This window comes from Trachypithecus francoisi, unplaced genomic scaffold (genome assembly GCF_009764315.1).
Source record: "Trachypithecus francoisi isolate TF-2019V2 unplaced genomic scaffold, Tfra_2.0 Lachesis_group21, whole genome shotgun sequence".
NCBI lineage: Eukaryota > Metazoa > Chordata > Mammalia > Primates > Cercopithecidae > Trachypithecus > Trachypithecus francoisi.
This window is the reverse complement of record NW_022681467.1, coordinates 20,534,317-20,553,566: the sequence shown is the minus strand read 5'-3', so window position 1 is coordinate 20,553,566 and position 19,250 is coordinate 20,534,317. Positions and strand designations below refer to the sequence as shown.

Here is a 19,250-nt window from a genome sequence, read left to right as displayed (position 1 = left end):
TCCATCTACATTTTAAGAGGAAATTAATCTGTACATTGCAATTCTGCCCACAATTAAAAAATAGATTATTTGGAAAGACTTGTTCATTGTCTTGGTATTCTCTAATCTCTTTCCATTTCTAGTGAAAAGGAGGAATTATTGTAACTTGGCCCTCTTCGACCCAGAGGAAATCTGGAGTGAAATTTGAAAGTGGCAGACTTGCTTAACCTTTTCCTATCAGATTGCTGGCAGTGGAAAGTTCATTAAAAGCGTGTGGGTTGAGTGATACACCATAGGTCTCAGACTGGGCCACAGGCTCTGGGAGATGCATCTTGACCTCACTTCAGCCTGACACCACTGGATGAAAGCAAGCAACTCTCCAAGGTCAGTTGCTTTTGTCCCAAGGATGAGACCACTTAGACCCACAAAGGCTCTGTCAGAAGTAGCAGTTTCAGGAGCTTATTAGTTTGACTGTGTGGCTTGCAGCACCTTCCAGAGGGTGCAGCAGCACAGGTATGAATCTGTGATGCTTTTCATCTCGGGTTCCATGTCTGGTAAAAGCTCTAGAAGCTGTATCTGAAACTCAGGCTGCACCATGGGAGCTAACTGCTGGACCTTAGAACATAGTAGTAGATTTGGGCTCCTTCAGAGGAAACACAGATATTTTGCTCAGTGGCCTGGTTTGACCACACTTTCTGTAATTGTCCTGCTATAGGAGAGACCAGAATGGCTCTGTGTGCCAAGCATCTTGGGGAGAGTGCCATTTTAGAAGCCAGTTAAGTTTTTTAGTCCTCAGGTCTATTTTCAGTGAGAATATCTATGGCAGATACTGTTAGTGCTCCATCCAGATCCCTTCTACTGGACCAGGGCACACGTCCCCATATGTACAAGTTGATGCCTAATGACTCACAGTTGCTTCTTTCTCCAGAGAATTGTCCCTCATTGAAGAAAGTCACCTTGCGGTTTTTTTTTTTTTTTTGGCAGAAGCCAAAATTGGGGCATCCAGCAATTCAGACAATGACAGACTGAAAATGGGATACAAAGTGTTGGTCCTTTGCCCAAAGGTAGAAACTAATTTTGTGATATTATGCACACTCCAAGGTTCACCATGAAATTAGGCTGAAGGTAAAGTCCAGCTGAGACCACCCCCTCCTTGCGTAACACCACTCCTACTCCATCCTGCTTTTCCCACTCCCCTTTCCCTGAAAGCCCACCTGCAATAGATCATGTCTCAGGTTCTCCTTCTAGAAACCTTACCTGAGGCAGCACCTCTTTTTACTTGGTAGGACAAATAGTCCTCTTTACTTTACATAATGTGTTTGTTGCCTATCAGTAGTTGCCACTTCCTCTCTCTTTTAAGAGAATACACTTTATTTATGTATCAGGTAGCTATGGGCTTCAGTCCATTCTGGTCCCCTGGGGTGAATCTTGTTAAATTCAAGCCAATTGTGATAGTTTTATTCTCATTTCTAGTGAGTGATTTAAGAATAGAATGCGACCCAATTCTTGTCAGTAGTACTGTAGGGAAGTCAGCTGGAGAGCATCTGGACATGTTTCCTTTGATCTTAAAAGGAGAGCAGAGAAAAAGATATGCTTATATTCCTATCTCTGGATATTGTCAAGTGGGAATGTGTTAGCAGAGCTTCAGCAGCCATTTTGTGACTATGAGGGAAATCCAAGATAATCTCAGACTTTGAGGGTTATGATGTGATTGAGCCTTGAATTAACTGATCCTGCAGCTGCTCTACTTTTAGTTATGTAAAATAATGAAAGTTGTATTTGTTTAAACAAATTAGTTGAGTCTGTTGCTATTTGTCAATGACAGTATACTAGATATCTACAAAGCTAGCCTCAAGAAAAGTTACTTTCTAAAGGCCAAGAGATACTGAGAATATAGAAGAGAAAAGTAATTTATATTCTGCATTCTATTTTCCTATCATAAAGAGAAGAATGTGCTGGTAAGAATTTGTATGACATTTTGTTTTGACTTATACAGCTGGCTTATTGAATGGACTTAACTTGATGGAAGCAAAACAGGAAATAGGCTTATTTTCTATCCATTACTGACCTCAAAATTCTCTGTTGCATTTGCCTTGCCTCTCCTTCTCCTAATGACAGCTTTTTGTTCACTTTTAGCTGTAAGAACAATCTCATTTTTGTATTATAAAATGTAGTCTCAGCTAAACCAATACATTCAATCTTGCATTCAGTTAAAAATGTTACTTTTCTATAGCTCAGGCCTCAAGACTCATGGCTCAGGGTCTGGAAAAGGGGAAGGAATGATGGTTGATCCTTTTAATATCCCATTCCTGTATCCCATTTCCTGAGTCTTTTTTTTTTTTTTTTTTTTTTGTGGGTGCTCAGTGTAGTTCTTACCCGTCGGCCACCATTTTCACTGTGATGACTGGTGCCCAAATGCTGACTCTTTTGTGGGACCCATTTATGGGTTCGTTGGGTACCTTCACTGGGGAACTCCTGTGCTTTGCATACCTGAGGCTAGGGATTCACCCTTTGCTTGAGCTTCTGGAACCCCTCCTTATCTCTACTGCGAGGCACATGGATGCCTAAAATTTTCGGTCTCCTTTGAATTAGGCACGGCAATGTGACTGTTTCTGAAATATGAATAATAAACATACATTTCACTTCTGGATGGAAGTATTTAATTGCCAGTGCTTGACTCCCCAGCCCATCTTTTTCCTTAATGGCAAACTGTGAAGACTTGCTTTTGAGATATTGGAGTTGTAAGAAAACAGTCGCTGAGTGACATGGCGCAGAGCCTTCCACAAATCTACCTTAGACATGCTATGTAAGTAAAACCCCGAATCTTTATTTTAAACCACTGAGATTTTCAGGCTGTCTGTTACTGCAGATTTACCTTGCCCATCTTGACTGATACAGTTCTTTGCTTTGGGATTTACACTGAGATTTTGAGACATGAGAAAAAGTCTCATTCAACAGGCTGTCACTCCTATAACTGAAGGTTTTTTTGGGAATATTTTTATATGCTTTCTGAGAGTACCTATGTCTTAATCTCATAATGCTAAAATATCTTTAATAAATTAATTACTTTTAGCTGTTCTACAAAGAAATCCCATGAGAAAACCTGTGAGGATTTCATGGGGGAAGACCGTTGTCATAAAAATCTGGTCTCATGTGGTCTACCTGTTCAGCTTTGACTGCCCCTCTCTCCAGCCTATAACCTCCAGACCAAGAAAATCTCAGCATCTACTTGCTCATTTCTTCCTCTGGAAATTTATCCTAACATTTATCTTCCCTTCTTGGAGTTTTCTGTTTCTTTTTGGTCTCACCTCTTCCATGAATTTAAGTCATCTAACCAAATGGTGATATTTATTCAGCATTGTCTTAGACTGAATTCCTCTAGACAGACTCCAAAACAAGAATTCCAGAGCAGGTATTTATTTGATAGGTGATTTTGGGAAATGCCAGCAAAAATGTAGAGAAGCAAGAATGAGCTGGGAAGAGGGCCAGTACAGGGTTCATTAATGAGCAGGTATTGCTCAAGACAACTAGGGCTCAAATCTGGTGGGGACCTCTCAGAGACTGTGTAGAACATGTACCTCAGGGTTGTTCTGCCAAAGAGACAAGGGAGCTTTGGATCTTAATCCACCAGTTCATGACTACAATTGACTAAGGGATGTTCCCAGGGGCATTTATTCCATAGTTCTTATTTTTTTTCTGCCAGGGCAAGCACAATCTAGTCACAAGACAAAGCTCCCGAGGCAGGTCCATAGGCACTTACAGTAGAAAGTCTGGATCTGAAGGAGAATGGTGAGTTCAGAGAACCTAGCAGCATCTACTACCAGCCATGTCCTGAGTTCAGAGTGCTGGTTCTTTGCCTCAAGTAACTTAAGATTGAGGCAGGCAGGCAGGCACCTGTTCACCGTACCATAAGGCAGGATGTTATATGTTAACAGAATGACTAAAAATAAACAACATAATAAGCATGAAGGAAGGAGAAATTAATTTTACTTTGAGAAAGCAGAGAAGATGGATTTTGATTTGGCTTTAAAGGGTGGAAAGGATTCAGTAAGAGGAGTTTCTTTCAAGTCAAGGGACTAATGTTAGCACAGGTTTGGGTGCTCAGTGTCCGTTTATGTTTTGGGAAAATCGTAAGCAGTGGGTTTGACTGGACAAAAAGTGGTTAAGACGGAGTAGGAAATTGAGGTGGAAGAACATAGGGCCAGATGATGAAGGGCCAAGAGTTCAATTTGTATTATTTTTTGTGATAGAAAGTACAACATTTGTAAAACTTGCAGGTAGATTTAAACTCTTGCCTCTGAATGCTTCAGACAATGCCAGTTCCTTCTATTTGTCTCCTCCACTTCCTCCTCTTAGAGCTCTGGGTTTGCCTTTTCTGGTCCCTCTATCTGAATATTTCTTTCTAAATTCATTTAACTGATTCCCCCTTAGCTCATTCCAGGTCCAGGGTTCTGGGTGTTGATCTTTTGCTGGCTTTTTCTCCTAGAGTTGGAGGCAGCGGTGGCCATCTTGGATCTGGCAGGTCAAGGGTCCCATTGTCTTTCAGCCTGCACTTGTGTTTCATCTTCTTCCTGCTCCTGAATGCTCTGTCCTGACATTCTCATTTTCTTTTCCTGTCATGCCATAGCATGAGATAGTCCTTTTATGCCATAGCATGCCATAGCTTATATTAAACTCTTATTTAATAATGAGAGTATATAAGTGATTTTAAAGAACACTTTTGATTCTGTTGTAGCTACAGACTTAGGACAAAATCTGCTTATACCTTCTGGAATATGTTCTTAGTCACAGATTATGTTATTCTCTCATTTTTGAAACGAAGTTTCCTTATCCCCCTTGCAGTGCATACCATGGGGATGTGGCTCACTTCTTTGGTGCCCTGCTGCTCAGACCTCTAGAGGAAGCATGCAGATGGATGGGTTGTGGGGCATGTGGGCTCTGACCCCAGGGCAGCATCTAGGGGTGATATTTACAGCTCCTGAAGCCCCAGTGGGCATGTGTTACAGGGTGCTTTTTTAGTTTTGCTGTCTTTAGGGGGCTTGTGTTAACCAGCTCAATTAGACCCTCTGTCTTATCCAAAGAAAAGAGGGCTTTCTGTATCCCGGTGTTCTTGCCTTAGTGTACTGGAAAAATCAGATCACACGTGAGTGTGGAGAATGAGTGCAAGGTTTTATTAAGTGAAAGTAGTTTTCAGCAGATGGATAGGGAGCCAGAAAGGAGGATGGAGCTGGAAGGTGATTTTCTCTTGGAGTTGGGCAGGTCAGTGACTGGACTCTCCTCTGACTTCCCCCCGCCAAATTCCCCTCTGTATCCATGTCATTCTGCTGGTCGACGGCCTGCTGACATCTGCTGGTGTCGGTCAGTTTGTTCTTCTCCTCTGTTCCTCTTGATGTCCAGCTGCCTGTGTGCCCTTCTGCCAGTGTGTTCCTCTCGACGTCCAGCTGCTTGTGGTCTCTTCCTACTAGGGTCTTGGGGATTTTTAATAGGCATAGGATGGGGATGTGGTGGGCCAGGGTGGTCTTGGAAAATGCAACATTTGGGCATGAAGGCAAGAGTGCCTTTCCTCACCTAGGTCCGTGGGCACAGGCCTGAGGGTGGAACCCTCACCAGGGACTGTGCCCTGCTCTCAGCACTTCGCTGCTCGTCTCCTGTATCAGTTTGATGGATTATTGTTTTATGTTTTATATGTAGTATTTACAAACAAGATTGATAAATGTATTTACAATAAAATAACTGAAAAAATAAGTAAATAATATGGATTAATTATGCTGGGTGAAGCTGGTACAAAAATATATTTTTTGTTTTTAACATGCTTTGGTGTTAATGGCTGACATTAAGAGAGCTTTTCTAATTTCCTAAGCACTGTTCTGTGCCATTTAGATAAATTAACCTTTTAAATAATTATGACAATTATAAGAGATAGCCCTGCTCTTGCCCTCATTTTACAAATAAAGAAATGGAGACAAAGAGAGGTGAAGTAACCTGTCTAAGGTCACACATTTTGGAAGAAGCAAAGTTGAGATTTCAGCCATGACACTGACTCAGAGTTCCAGCTGCTTAACACTAGGCTGTAGTGTTGCTCTTTGTGCTGTACTGCAGTGGTTCTCAACGTGTGGTCCTGGGACCAGCAGCATCTGCATCACCTGGGGATCTTTTAGGAAGACAAGTTCTCTGGCTACAGCCCAACTTACTAAATCAGAAATTCTGGGGATAGAGGCCAGCAAACTGTGTTGAAACAAGCCCTCCAGGGAATCAGATGCATGCCATCGTTTGACAATATCTGTTATACTGCCATCTATGTTGCAAGTGTTTTTGGATTTACCTTTTAAGTTATGCATCCTTTTGGGAAAGTAGTAGAAACTTACACTATCCCAGCAGCTACATGGGGAGTGGGTTCTATTACCCTTTTTTGAGGTGAGAAGATGCTACAAGTAGTCTCCCTAGAACTTTATTTTGTCATGTATAGATTGACACTCCCTTCCCACCTTCCTGGAAGCCTTGTGGAGGATAGAGGAAATGCCATATGTGATTGGCTTTTTAAATAACAGATGGCATGGATAAAATTTAAAGTCCATGGGTAAGTCATGAAGCTGGACATCCTTAACTGAGGATTAATTATAATAATACTACTGATAACTGAATAGGGCAAAAGTAAGTTCTGTTCCCTCCCTTTTAAGTTGTTAACTTTTGCTGGCATGTTATTTACTGTAGACAGATAAGGGTAGAATAAAGCGATTTCTCACATTCCTTTCACAAAACCTCCAAAGCCATACAGTGAATATAGAGTTACCCCTGGCCTCAAACTAATGAGAAGCAATTTTGCTGTCTTGTTTGATTTTTTTGTCTTTAAAGGCAGGCCTTTTCTGACACCCTAATTTTTACTGATCACCCCCTGGAGTTCTTTATTTCTCTTTGACACAGAGAAAAGTTATTTGTTCTCTTCTGCTTTTATCACCTGTCTCTTCAAGTTTTCTTTCCTCCTATCTTTTTGGCATTTTGAAGAACCACTGTATAAAATATTAAGCTTAGGTTTTTCTCTATGCACTCAATTTCAGTTCCTGCAGCAAATACCATATGTGCCAACCTGTTTGATGTTCAACTGCTGCCTGTTACCAGATACAGCCTGAGGTAGCGATTACAGTAGTGCTTCTCAAACTTTAATGTTATAAAAGGTACCTGGGCAATCTTGTTGATGTTGCAGGAAGTCAGGGATGCCGAACAGAGGGACTGACTGAAGCCGTGGCAGAAGAACATAAATTGTGAAGATTTCATGGACATTTATTAGTTCTCCAAATTAATACTTTTCTAATTTCTTACACCTGTCTTTACTGTAATCTCTGAACACAAATTGTGAAGATTTCATGGACACTTATCACTTCCCCAATCAATACCCTTGTGATTTCCTATGCCTATCTTTACTTTAATCTCTTAATCCCATCATCTTCGTAAGCTGAGGAGGATGAATGTTGCCTCAGGACCCTGTGATGATTGTGTTAATGGCACAAATTGTTTGTACAGCATGTGTGTTTGAACAATAAGAAATCTGGGCACCTTGAAAAAAGAACAGGATAACAGCAATGTTCAGGGAATAAGGGAGATAACCTTAAACTCTGACTTCCAGTGAGCCGGGCAGAACAGAGCCATATTTCTCTTATTTCAAAAGCAAATAGGAGAAATATCGCTGAATTCTTCTCCTCGGCAATGAACATCCTTGAGAAAGAGAATGCATCCCTGAGAGGAGGCCTCTAAAATGGCTGCTTTAGGGGCAGCTGTCTTTTACTGTCGTAGACAAAGGGATCAAATTAGCCCCTGGTCTCCTGTAGCACTCCTAGGCTTATTAGGATGAGGAAATTCCCACCTAATAAATTTTGGTCAGACCGGTTGTCTGCTCTCAAACCCTGTCTCCTGATAAGATGTTATCAGTGACAATGAGTGCTCGAAACTTCATTAGCAATTTTAATTTCACCCCATGCTGTGGTCCTGTGATCTCGCCCTGCCTCCATTTGCTTTGTGATATTTTATTACCTTGTGAAGCACGTGATCTCTATGACCCACACTCTATTGGTATACTCCCTCCCCTTTTGAAAATTGCTAATAAAAACTGGAAACCCCTACTCATTCTCCAAGACCTGGCTAAAATGCCACCTCTTCCATGACTTTCCCCTTCACCTAACTCAAGAAGTCATTGCTCCCTCATTTGTATTCCTAGAGAACTTTATACGCCTTCCGTAAGATTTCCGTGTTATATAGTTATTTGTGTATGTGGGTTATTTGAGGCTTGGAAACACATCTTGATTTATTTTTCTGTTGTATGCACCTAGCATAATGCCTCTTTTATCCAAAACCCTTGAATTTTAGAAACTGATCATGCGTACTTCCTAACACTGAAACAGAAATCTGCAATCCAATACATGTCTATATCTATGGAGAAATGTATGGATACTCGCACTAAGTGAGCAGTTGGCCTAGTCTCTTCCTAGCTTGTTGACAACTGGATGCCACCATACAACTGTATTGTATGCTCAGACCTGGTGGTGGCTGACAGGAGCATATTGAAGCATTAGCCCTCACTTCTTCAGAATCTATAGAATTGAGTCACTCGAGAAACAGAATGAGATTTCCCAGGTCAAGGACAAGCTGCATTTTGTCAGATGAATGCCAACATCCAATTCCTTTCTCTTGCCTATCTACATATGTAGAAAATGCCCATTAGTGATGCTTGTGCATCAGGGACAGAAACTGGAGAATTGGGAAGGCCTGAACTGCCAGCCAAGAAACTGGGACCTTACCCAAGGCTGACATTGTTCTTCTGAATAAGTTTCCTTTTAAATGAAATCCTGAATCTTCTCTTGTTTAGGAGGCAGGTGGTTGAGATGTTACTTTTGTTTTCACTGGCCCTACAAGGAGACAGCTGACATAGGTAGTTCAAAGTGGAGATTTAATTCCAAGTCTTAGAAACCAGGCAAAGATAGGAAAGTTGTGTGGTGCTTTTAAACAGAATATCCTTTATTGGTACCAATTTCCATATAAATAACATCAATTTTAATATTATTTTCATTAGCCCTAAAGTATTACCTTTTGTTCCTCAAGCACTGTCCCTACAATGCTAGAATTTGCTGAAAAGTTTACAGTGGCCCTGCTCACCTCCAAAATTAAGCATGTCCCATTCACTAAATCTTAATCCTGAATGCAAATCAAGTTCTCTTTCTACTACCCCTGTTCTTATTGCATACCAAACAGGCCAAAACTTTAAGAGTGACATCAAAGTAAGAAGATATAACTTTCTATACTTTGTCAGTTACTGATTTAACCCTATACTAGTCCTGTAATATGCAGGTAGCATAACAGGCTATTTGCAAAAGTCCATAAAATTCTCTTAGAAGGAAATCTGATGTATCTAATGTATGAGATTTTGAATTAGCACACAATAATTAATATACATTGTAGTCTATTTCTCAGGTCATGGGAGTAATATTATTACTATGTTTTTGAGATAGAGTCGCTCTCTGTTGCCCAGGCTGGAGTGTATGGTGTGATCTCGGCTTACTGCAACCTCTGCCTCCTGGGTTCAAGTAATTCTCCTGCCTCAGCCTGCCAAGTAGCTGGGATTACAGGCATGAACCACCATGCCTGGCTTCTTTTTTTTTTTTTGTATTGTTAGGAGAGATGGGGTTTTGCAATGTTGGCCAGGCTGGTCTTGAACTCCTGACCTCAGGTAATCTACCCTTCTTGGCCTCCCAAAGTGCTGGGATTACAGGCCCAAGTCACTGTGCCTGGCCGAGAGTATTATAAAATTAAATGTTCAAGTTCAAGCACTTGGGGTCACCTGGTGGTCTAAACCGACGCATGACTCCTTGTATCACCCATATCAGAATTCCCAACTTATCCCCAAGCAGGTGAAGCAAGAGTGTTTAAATCAGCAGGAGCCAATAGTGACTTAGCTTAACACCTGTCTTTAAAGATATTGCACATGTGAAACAAATGCATTCTCAGGCATTTAGGCTCATGATCTTCCATTTTATGTTTCCTTCAGCCTACACACTAAAGACCCCAATCTTCATCCATGGTACAGATACCTTCCCTCAGTTCCAGAAACATGTTCATACACTTGTTTGTATTGACAGCTCAATGTTCTACAGGTATCTGAAAGCCAGTCTGTCTCATGTTGTCTCAATCTGTCTCATTATACTTCCTCTACTCGTTCTTTAACTTGCAGAGAGTTGGAGATCCTGTCAGATGCCCCCATCTCCCTAAGACTCCACAATTATTAACTGATCATAGAAGAATACAGGGAGTAGTCTTGTCATACTACATTTTGCCAAATTGTTTTCCAAAAATAGTTTTACCACTTTATATTCCTATCAGCAGTATATACAAATTTCTGTTTTTCTGAATTCTGCTGAACATTTGAAATATTAGGTTGGCATTTTTTCCAATTTGACGAGTGTGGAGATGGTAACTTAGTTTGGTTTTATTTTGAATCTCCCTGATTATTCTCAGTGAGACTGAGAATACCTTCGTATGTTTACTGTATATTTTTTTCCTTCTGTGAATTGCCTATTAATACCTTTTTGCTCATTTTCCATTGGATTGCTTCTCTTTTTTCAGTGAAAGTACTACATATATTCTGAGTACTAGTCCTTTGGTGTTATATATGGAAAAGAACTTTTTCTAGATTGTGGCTTGTCATTTCTTTTCCTATGTTGATTTTCATGAGAGATGAATTAAAGAAATTAGTGCAGTAAATTTTTCAATCTTTTGTTATCTGTATTTTGCTTTTGTATGTCTTATTTAAAGAGATCCTTCCCTACTTCAAGGTCATAGACATTCTCCTACACATTTTATTCTAATTTTTAAAAAAGTTTTGGGTTTTGTATTTGTCTTTAACTCAGCTGGAATTCATTTTGTATGAGGTGAAAATCTAATCTGCTTAAAAAAATGCATACAACTAATTATCCCAGGAATTATCAAATAGCCTGTTTCTATAGGTGTGCAATGCCCTTTCTATCAAATATTAAGTGTCTATGTATGTTTGGGTCCATTTTTGGGTTCTCTGTTTTGAGCAATAGTCAGTTTATCCATCTTTATATCAAATATTTTCTAGATTTCTGTAGCTTTAAAATAAACCTTTATATTTGGTAAGGCAAGTTTCTCTACTTTAAGTATTTCTTGATTTTTTTTTTGCCTTTTCTATGAAATTAGGATCAGTGTATCAAGTATGACAAAAATTTATAGATTAATTTGAGTTTTTAAAAATCAACTTTTCCTATTAATTAATATTGTATCTTGTTTAAAAAATCCCATTTCCTAACTCTTACAGCCTCATAAAAATACAATTGATTTTATGTCTTGATTCTAATTTATTATGATAAATTATATGCATATTCTTTTAGATTCTCTACCTCAGTAGTTGTACTGATGTTTGAAAGTCCACAAATTTTTTGATACTTCTCCATTCAAGAGGTTGAGTCTAATCACTCTCCCTTGAGTGTGGGTTAGACTTAGGAACACAATTTTAACAAATAGAAAAAGGTGGAAGTGATGGTGTGTCACTTCTAAGATGAGGTTGTAAAAGACACTGCAGCTTCTGTTTGGCCCTCTGTCTCTGTCTCTTTCTCTAATGACTCACTCAGCGAGGAGCCAGCTGCCATGTCATCAGGACACTCAGGCAGCCTTGTGGAAAGCCTCATGTGGCGAGGAACTGAGGCCACCTGCCAACAGTGGGAGGAAGTGAGATGTTCTGCCAACAGCCATGGGAGCGAGCTGTCCCAGTCAACCTTTCAGGAGACTGCAGCCTCAGCAGACATTTCAACTACAATCTCCTGAGAGACCTGGAACCTTTAAGCTGCTTCTAGATTCCTGACCTTCAGAAACTGTTTGAAGTAATAAAGATCTTTTTTTGGGCAGGAAAAAATTCAACATATATTTTATTATAACTATATAAATATTATTCACAGCCAAGTCACATAGTGTACTAAGAAGAAACTTATTTTCCTATGTAACCTTTCACTTTTCCTAGAACTAATAATTATTTCCTCTCTTTTCTGTTTTATTTGCTTGTTTTCTTTGAAGCTCTTAGCAATTCTTTCATCTTTAATGTTTCAATTACTCTCCATCCTCAGGCGAAGACTTAGATTTGCAAACACAGTAACAACTTTTAACTTTCTTTCAACTTTAGAGAAGTTTGCTTTACACTCAGTGAGATGTAATTCTTGAAAAAAATTATTGACCAAAGAAAGCCTGTTTTTTCCTCATTTGTTTGTTTTTCTCTCTTATAATAGCTTTATTGGAATATTATTGATATAAAATTTTATCTACTTAAGCTGTACAATTTGATGTATTGATATACATATACATTGTGAAATGATCACCGCCTTCCAGCCAATGAATTTGTCACCTCTACAGTTGCTATTTTTGTTTTGTGTATGTGTGTGTTAAGGTTTACTTTAAAATCTATCAGTTTAGCAAATTTCAAGTATGCAGTACAGTATTACTACCTATTGTCACCATGATGTACATTAAATATCCAAAACTTATTCATCTTGCATAACTGAAACTTTGTACACTTTGGGCAACATAACCCCATTTTGCCCTCCCCCAAGTCTCTGGCAACCACCACCCTACTTTCAGCTTCTATGAGTTTATTTTAGATTCCAAATGTAAATGAGGTCATATAGTATTTCTCTTTCTATATCTCACTTATTTCGTTTGGCATAATGTCCTTCAGTTCCATCTATGTTGTTGCAAATGGCAAGATTTCCTTCTTTTTTCAGGTAGAATCACATTTCATTGTGTATATAAACCACATTTTCCTTATCCACTCATTTGTCAAAGAACGTTTAGGTTGTTTCTATGTTATGGTTATTGTGACTAATGCTGCAATGAACGTTGGAGTGCAGATAGCTCTTTGACATACTGATTTGATTTCCTTTAGATATATATCCAGAAATGGGACTGATGGAACACATGGCAATTCTACTTTTAATTTTTTGAGGGATTTCCATACTGTTTTTCGTAATAGCTGTACTAGTTTACATTCTCATCAACAGTGTAAAGGGTTCCTTTTTCTCCACATCCTTACTAACACTTGTTATCTTGTTTTTTTTTGAAGACAGATAAGCTAAGAGGTGTTATACAATAACTCATTGTAGTTTTGATTTGCATTTCCATGATGATTAGAGATGTTCAGCACCTTTTCATGTACCTGTTGGCTACTTGAATTTCTTTTTTTTGAGAAATATCTATTTAGGTCCTTTGCCTATTGTTTACTCAGGTTATTTGTATGTTTGCTATTGAGTTGTAGGTGTTCCTTATATATTGTGGACATCAACCCCTTATCAGATATATGGTTTGTAAATATTTCCTCTAATTCTGTAGGTTACCTTTTCATTCTGTTGGTTGTTTCCTTTGCTGTGCAGAAGTTTTTTGGTTTGATGTTGTCCTTCTTGTTTAGTTTGGCTTTTGTTGCCTGTGCTTTAGGTGTCATATTTAAAAAAAAATATTACCAGGACTAATGTCAAAGTTTCCCCCCACCTTTTTTTTTCTTGAGACAGAGTTTTGCTCTTGTTGCCCAGGCTGGAGTGCAATGGCACAATCTCGGCTCACTGCAACCTTCACCTCCTGCGTTCAAGTGATTCTCTTGCCTCAGCCTCCTAAATAGCTGGGATTACAGGTGCCCACCACCATACCTGGCTATTTTTTTTGTACTTTTAGTAGAAACGGGGTTTCACCATGTTGGCCAGGCTGGTCTCAAACTCCTGACCTCAGGTAATCCTCCTGCCTCAGCCTCCCAAAGTGCTGGTATTACAGGCATGAGCCACTATGCTCAGCCTTTTCCCCATTTTTTAAAAAAGAGTTTTATGGTTTCAAGCTTTACACTTAAAGTCTTTAATCCATTGATTTGATCTTTGCGTATAGTGTAAGATAAGGGTGCATTGTCATTCTTTTGCATGTGGATATCCAGTTTTCCCAACATTTTGGAAGAGACTATTATTTTCCCCATTGTGTGTTCTTGGAACCCTTGTTGAAGATCATTTGACCATAAATGTGTGGGTTTATTTCTGGGTTCTCTCTTCTGATTTGTTAGTCGATATGCCCGCTTTATGCCAGTCCCATACTGTTTCAGTTACTATAGCTTTGTAATATAATTGACATCAGGAAGTGTGATGCCTCCAGCTTTTTTCTTTCCCCTCAAGATTGCTTTGTGTGTTAGTCTGTTTTTGTTGCCATTAAGGAATGCCTTTGACTGGGTAATTTATTTTTTATTTTTTGATTTTATTTATTTATTTATTTTTTGAGATGGAGTCTTGCTTTGTTGTCCCAGCTGGAGTGCAGTGGTGCCATCTCAGCTCACTGCAAGCTCCACCCAGGTTCACACCATTCTCCTGCCTCAGCCTTCCATGTAGCTGGGACTACAGGCGCCTGCCACCACACCCAGCTAATTTTTAGTAGAAACAGGGTTTCACCGTGTTAGCCAGGATGGTCTTGATCTCTTGACCTTGTGATCTGCCCGCCTTGGCCTCCCAAAGTGCTGGGATTACAGGAGTGAGCCACCGCGCCTAGCCGAGACTGGGTAATTTATAAAGAAAGAAGTTTAATTGGCTCACAGTTCTGCAGGCTGTAGTGGAAGCATAGCAGCATCTACTCCTGGTGGAGGCCTCAGGAATCCTATAATCATGGTAGAAGGCAAAGTAGGAGCCAGGATATCACATGGCGAGAGTGGGAGTAAGAGAGAAGGGAGCAGGGGGACTGCAGATGTCATACTCTTTTATTATTTTATATTTTTTTCCGCAATAATGTTGATTTATTATTACTTTATGGACCAGATCTGTGAAAACACACAATCTATGTTCTATGGTCTCCAGAAAAGGGCAAGCATCATTAGGATCATATAAAACTTGTGCAGTCAAAATACAGACAATTTCATAATCAACTGTACCATTGGAAACACATAGGACATAGGAGTTGGTGAGGTCACTAGAGCCAGGTGAGATAATCTACATAAGTTTCTCCATGTAATTAAATTTTGAGGGAGATTTTCTGGGACTGAAGATAAACAGAAACTGAGGAAGAAGTTTGGGCAATTACCTGGTCCAGCCCCCAACAAATGCAAATAAAGACCTGGCTGTCAAGGAAAATCCATACATCAGTTCTCTCTTAGATATCAAAATCAGAATCTCCAAATGCACTGATTTAATGAAACAGATTTTATCAACCTAATGATCAATATGTTCTCACGCATTCATAAAATTGCCTTTAAGTCCTTTTTAACTTTTGTGGTACTCTGAAGATGCAAGAAGCTAATTAGTATCATTTTCATAAAATCTAATACACAAGATAGGAGGCTTATGTCGTGAGTGACAGTCAGTATTGTGTAACCTAATGGCCAAAAATAACCCAAATCATTGAACCTTTCACCACATAGCCTATTTTGATGCTGATAATCATTTTTAAACATTGAAATAAACTTTAAGAATTTCCAACATTGACAACTCTTATAAAAAGCATCCAAGCACAGGACACAGAACTGTAGCAAACAGCATTCTTATGGGTAGCTAACAGACATTAGAACTTCCACCCTTCTTTGAGACACCTGAGCTCACTGTGAACTCTGCTTCCAAGTACTTCAAAGCACACCACAAGCTCGGTTTATATTGTCAACCCATCAGCTTCAGTTCACATTACCACACTTATATATCAGTAACAGAAGAGAACACACACCATACACCATTCATAGCAGTTAACAAAAGGGTAGGAAAATACAGGTATTGTTTCACTGAACATATGCAACTAATGTGGGTTGCCTAAGAACAAAGATCATTGAAAGTCTTCCAACACATGTGGATGTCCTTTGAATGCAAAAGACTTTCATACATTGTTTATTATTGCTGTCTGTATACTCTGTCACCAAAATTACAGGATTGAGAGACATATCTCACCAAGTTAAAAAAATATTCATGATGCCTCATCAACTCTCTATCTGCACTCTCTCCTTCTCTCGCTCGTTCTAGCCTTCCGTGCCTTGGCAGCACCACCAATCCCACACAAAGTTTCAAAAGTTCAGACAGCCTTCTGGTTTCATATCACAGCCTTGTGTTCATGACGTTGGTATGACTCCATGAAATAAAGAGTAGTGAATCAAAATGGGAACACCCACTGTCAAAGACACAACCTGTGAAGTGTGATGATGAATTCTTGAATGAGACAGCATGTAGATGGAAGTATTTCTATGGCAGGATATTTACAGTGCTCCTTTCAATGAAATGCTTCTGTAAACATTTGAAATGAGATGCACTGCAGAGATTAAATGAAGGCTTCATATTGTACTTTTATATATGAGGTGGCGGGGGACAAGTGTTAAAAAAACAAAAGAATCAAACACTGTGACACCATGATCTCCCAAAAGGAGATTTTATTAAGGAAAAAAATCATATAGTGGGATTCAAATTAAGACAAGGAGAAAAGAATGTAGTTCTAATCAATGATTTCCATTTTGAGCACTCAGAGTTCACTTGGTAAGTCTAGGGATAAAATATTACAGATATCAATTGTAATATATTGATTTTCCAACAGACAAACAGCCAATCTCTTTCAACCACTCAATATTTCAACTCTTTATTTATTCAACTGTTTATGTAACTCAACTCTTAATATATTCCAACTCTTTATGTAACAAAACTTATACAATTCCTTTATCTCTTCATCTTTTTTTAAAGAAAATTGTCAAAAATACTGCTGAATATACACCACACTGAACAAACCAGTTTTGAAAATTTTTGGATCTTACCATATACTTACCACGAGTTTAGGAAAATTTGAATTCCCACTATTCCGTACTATAACCAACTATAACCCAAGGTCTACATTTCCCAGCCAGAAGATTTAGAATCCATGCTTGAGCCAAAGCCTCCATTAAAACCATTGCCTGATCCTGCATTTGATGCTGATTCCCAACCAATTGCTGCACCAGAGTTCGAACCACTGTAAGAGTTATTTCTAGACCCAAAGACCTGATTTGGCTCCCTCTGCATGTTGCCTTTACTTTGGTTGTTACTTGGTGGGCCTGACTGGTTCTGCTGGCTGGCTAACGTGCTCATCGTACCCCAACTGCTCTGCAGCCATCATGACTGGATTAATGCTGAACACACCAAAGTTCATCTACCACCTATATTAGTATCTTGGTAGTTTTCCAAGCCAGATGCACCCCTCTACTATTATCAAATCCACTCATATTCCCAAATCTTCCACTTCTTTCTATCTATTGCTATTGTGTGATTAGGCTTGGCATTGGATATGTGTATGCTGAGTCCTTTAATGTTCAAGTCCTCTCCACAAGGAGATTGGGCAATCTGATCATCTGCAAATGTAACAAAGGCAAAGGCCCTGAATGGCTTGGGGATGAAGACATCCACCACTTCTTTGTACTGACAGAAAAACTGCCATAGCTCATCTGCAGTCATGTCCTCTGTACAGCACCCCACAAACACTTTTCTGCTTCTCAAAGGCTCATCTGGGGTTTGCTTAGAGTTGGGAAATTTAGTCATACCATCATCCATCTATCATATGTCACTGTGGCATTACTTTCACGTGTGTTTTATACTCCGTAAAAAGAATAAAGCCATATCCCTTTGACCAGTTTTAATATCTATCTTTACTTGGACTTCTCCAAAGGTACTAAAATTTTCTTTCAGATCCTGTTGCCATAGGAGGAAAAACAAACTCAGAGCACAAACTCACTAATTACCAGTGCTATTAAATAAGATATTTTCTGGACTGCTCTTCATTTTCACTGCTGTCTCACCCATTTTTCTTTTGTTATCTTTGGGACAGTTGACAACATATACCAGATTTCCACTGTCAGCATCAGGGGCATGCAGAATTCCTTCTATCAGCAGGATACCTTTCATACATTGAGACACTGGATTCTTGTGAAGCCCACGTGCCCCTGGAAACTGGGCTATAACTGTGGACAGCAGCACTACCCGGATTGTATTCTGATGATATTTCAATGAGCTCCTTATTCTCATCTTCACTTACCCAAGTGTATTCAGACATCTTTTACTTCTCCACTTAGGCCACCGCTAGAAAGTCCAACAGGGACACTGAAGCAGTGATGGATCCAAGCACAGCTTAGTTTATTCTCCTTGATAATCATTTTTATTGTTCTTCCTGGGACTCATTCAAGACTTTCTAGAATTCATATTAACTCATGGCCAAACATAAAAATAAGTTGTAACAAGGGATACATAATGTAGAATATTTGGAAGAGCTGTCTCTTGGTTCTTGCCAGCCACGCTCCTTTGGATGTTTAGCTTGTCAGCAGCGATCATCATGGCCAATTACTTGATCTGTATCATCATCCCACATAAGCAATTGTTATGTCTTCAGTGATGATCTGAGAGGAAAATACACTCCAATGGCAAGGTAAATGCCATTTCTGCAGGAGGGACAAGTAAGAAAGATTCAGGATGTTGCAATTCAGGAGGCTGAGTTCTGACCCTTAGCCCCTAAACCCACTGTCCTCATATGAGAAGCCATGCTGAAATTTACACAGCAGCACATCACAGACCTGTGCAGGCACTGAGCTGGCAGGGAATTGCTCATTGATGGTAGATGCAGTGTTTACAGAAGTGTGTAATGTGAAGTGCTAGTGCACAAGAAGGGCTTGTGGTTAAATGTGTTTGAAAAACACTGCATACTATATCCATTGGCCACACTTTGAAACAACCAGATCTTGCACAAACTCAGAGCACAAACTCACTAATTACCGTGAGGATGGCACCAAACCATTCAAGAGGGATCAGTCGTCATGACACAAACATCTCCCATCAGGCCTCACCTCCAGCATTGGGGATTACATTTCAACATGAGATTTGGAGGGAACAAATGTCCAAACCATGGCACTTTGGCTATTTGGGATCCATATAAATTTAAGGATTTTTTTTTCTATTTCTGCCCTTGGGATTGTGATAGGGATTGCACTAAATCTGTAGATAGCTTAGGGTAATGTGGACATTTTTAACAATATTAAGTCTTTTCATCTATGAATATGAGATATCTTTCTGTTTGTGTCTTTTAAAACTTCATCAAAGTTTTATAATTTTCAGTGTACAGGTCTTTTACCTGCTTAAGTTAATTATTAGATATTTCATTTTGTTGCTAATGTCAATGAGATTGTTTTCTTAATTTTCTTTTTGGCTATTTCATTGTTGGTGTATGGAAATGCCACTAATTTTTGTATGTTGATTTTGTACCCTGCAACTTTACTGAAT

The 19,250-nt window shown here is 39.3% G+C and overlaps 1 pseudogene; it reads right to left on the bottom strand.

Moving 5' to 3' along the window:
* Nucleotides 1-16,838: 16,838 nt before the first annotated feature.
* LOC117068252 lies at nt 16,839-18,033 on the bottom strand (annotated as a pseudogene).
* Nucleotides 18,034-19,250: the final 1,217 nt, after the last annotated feature.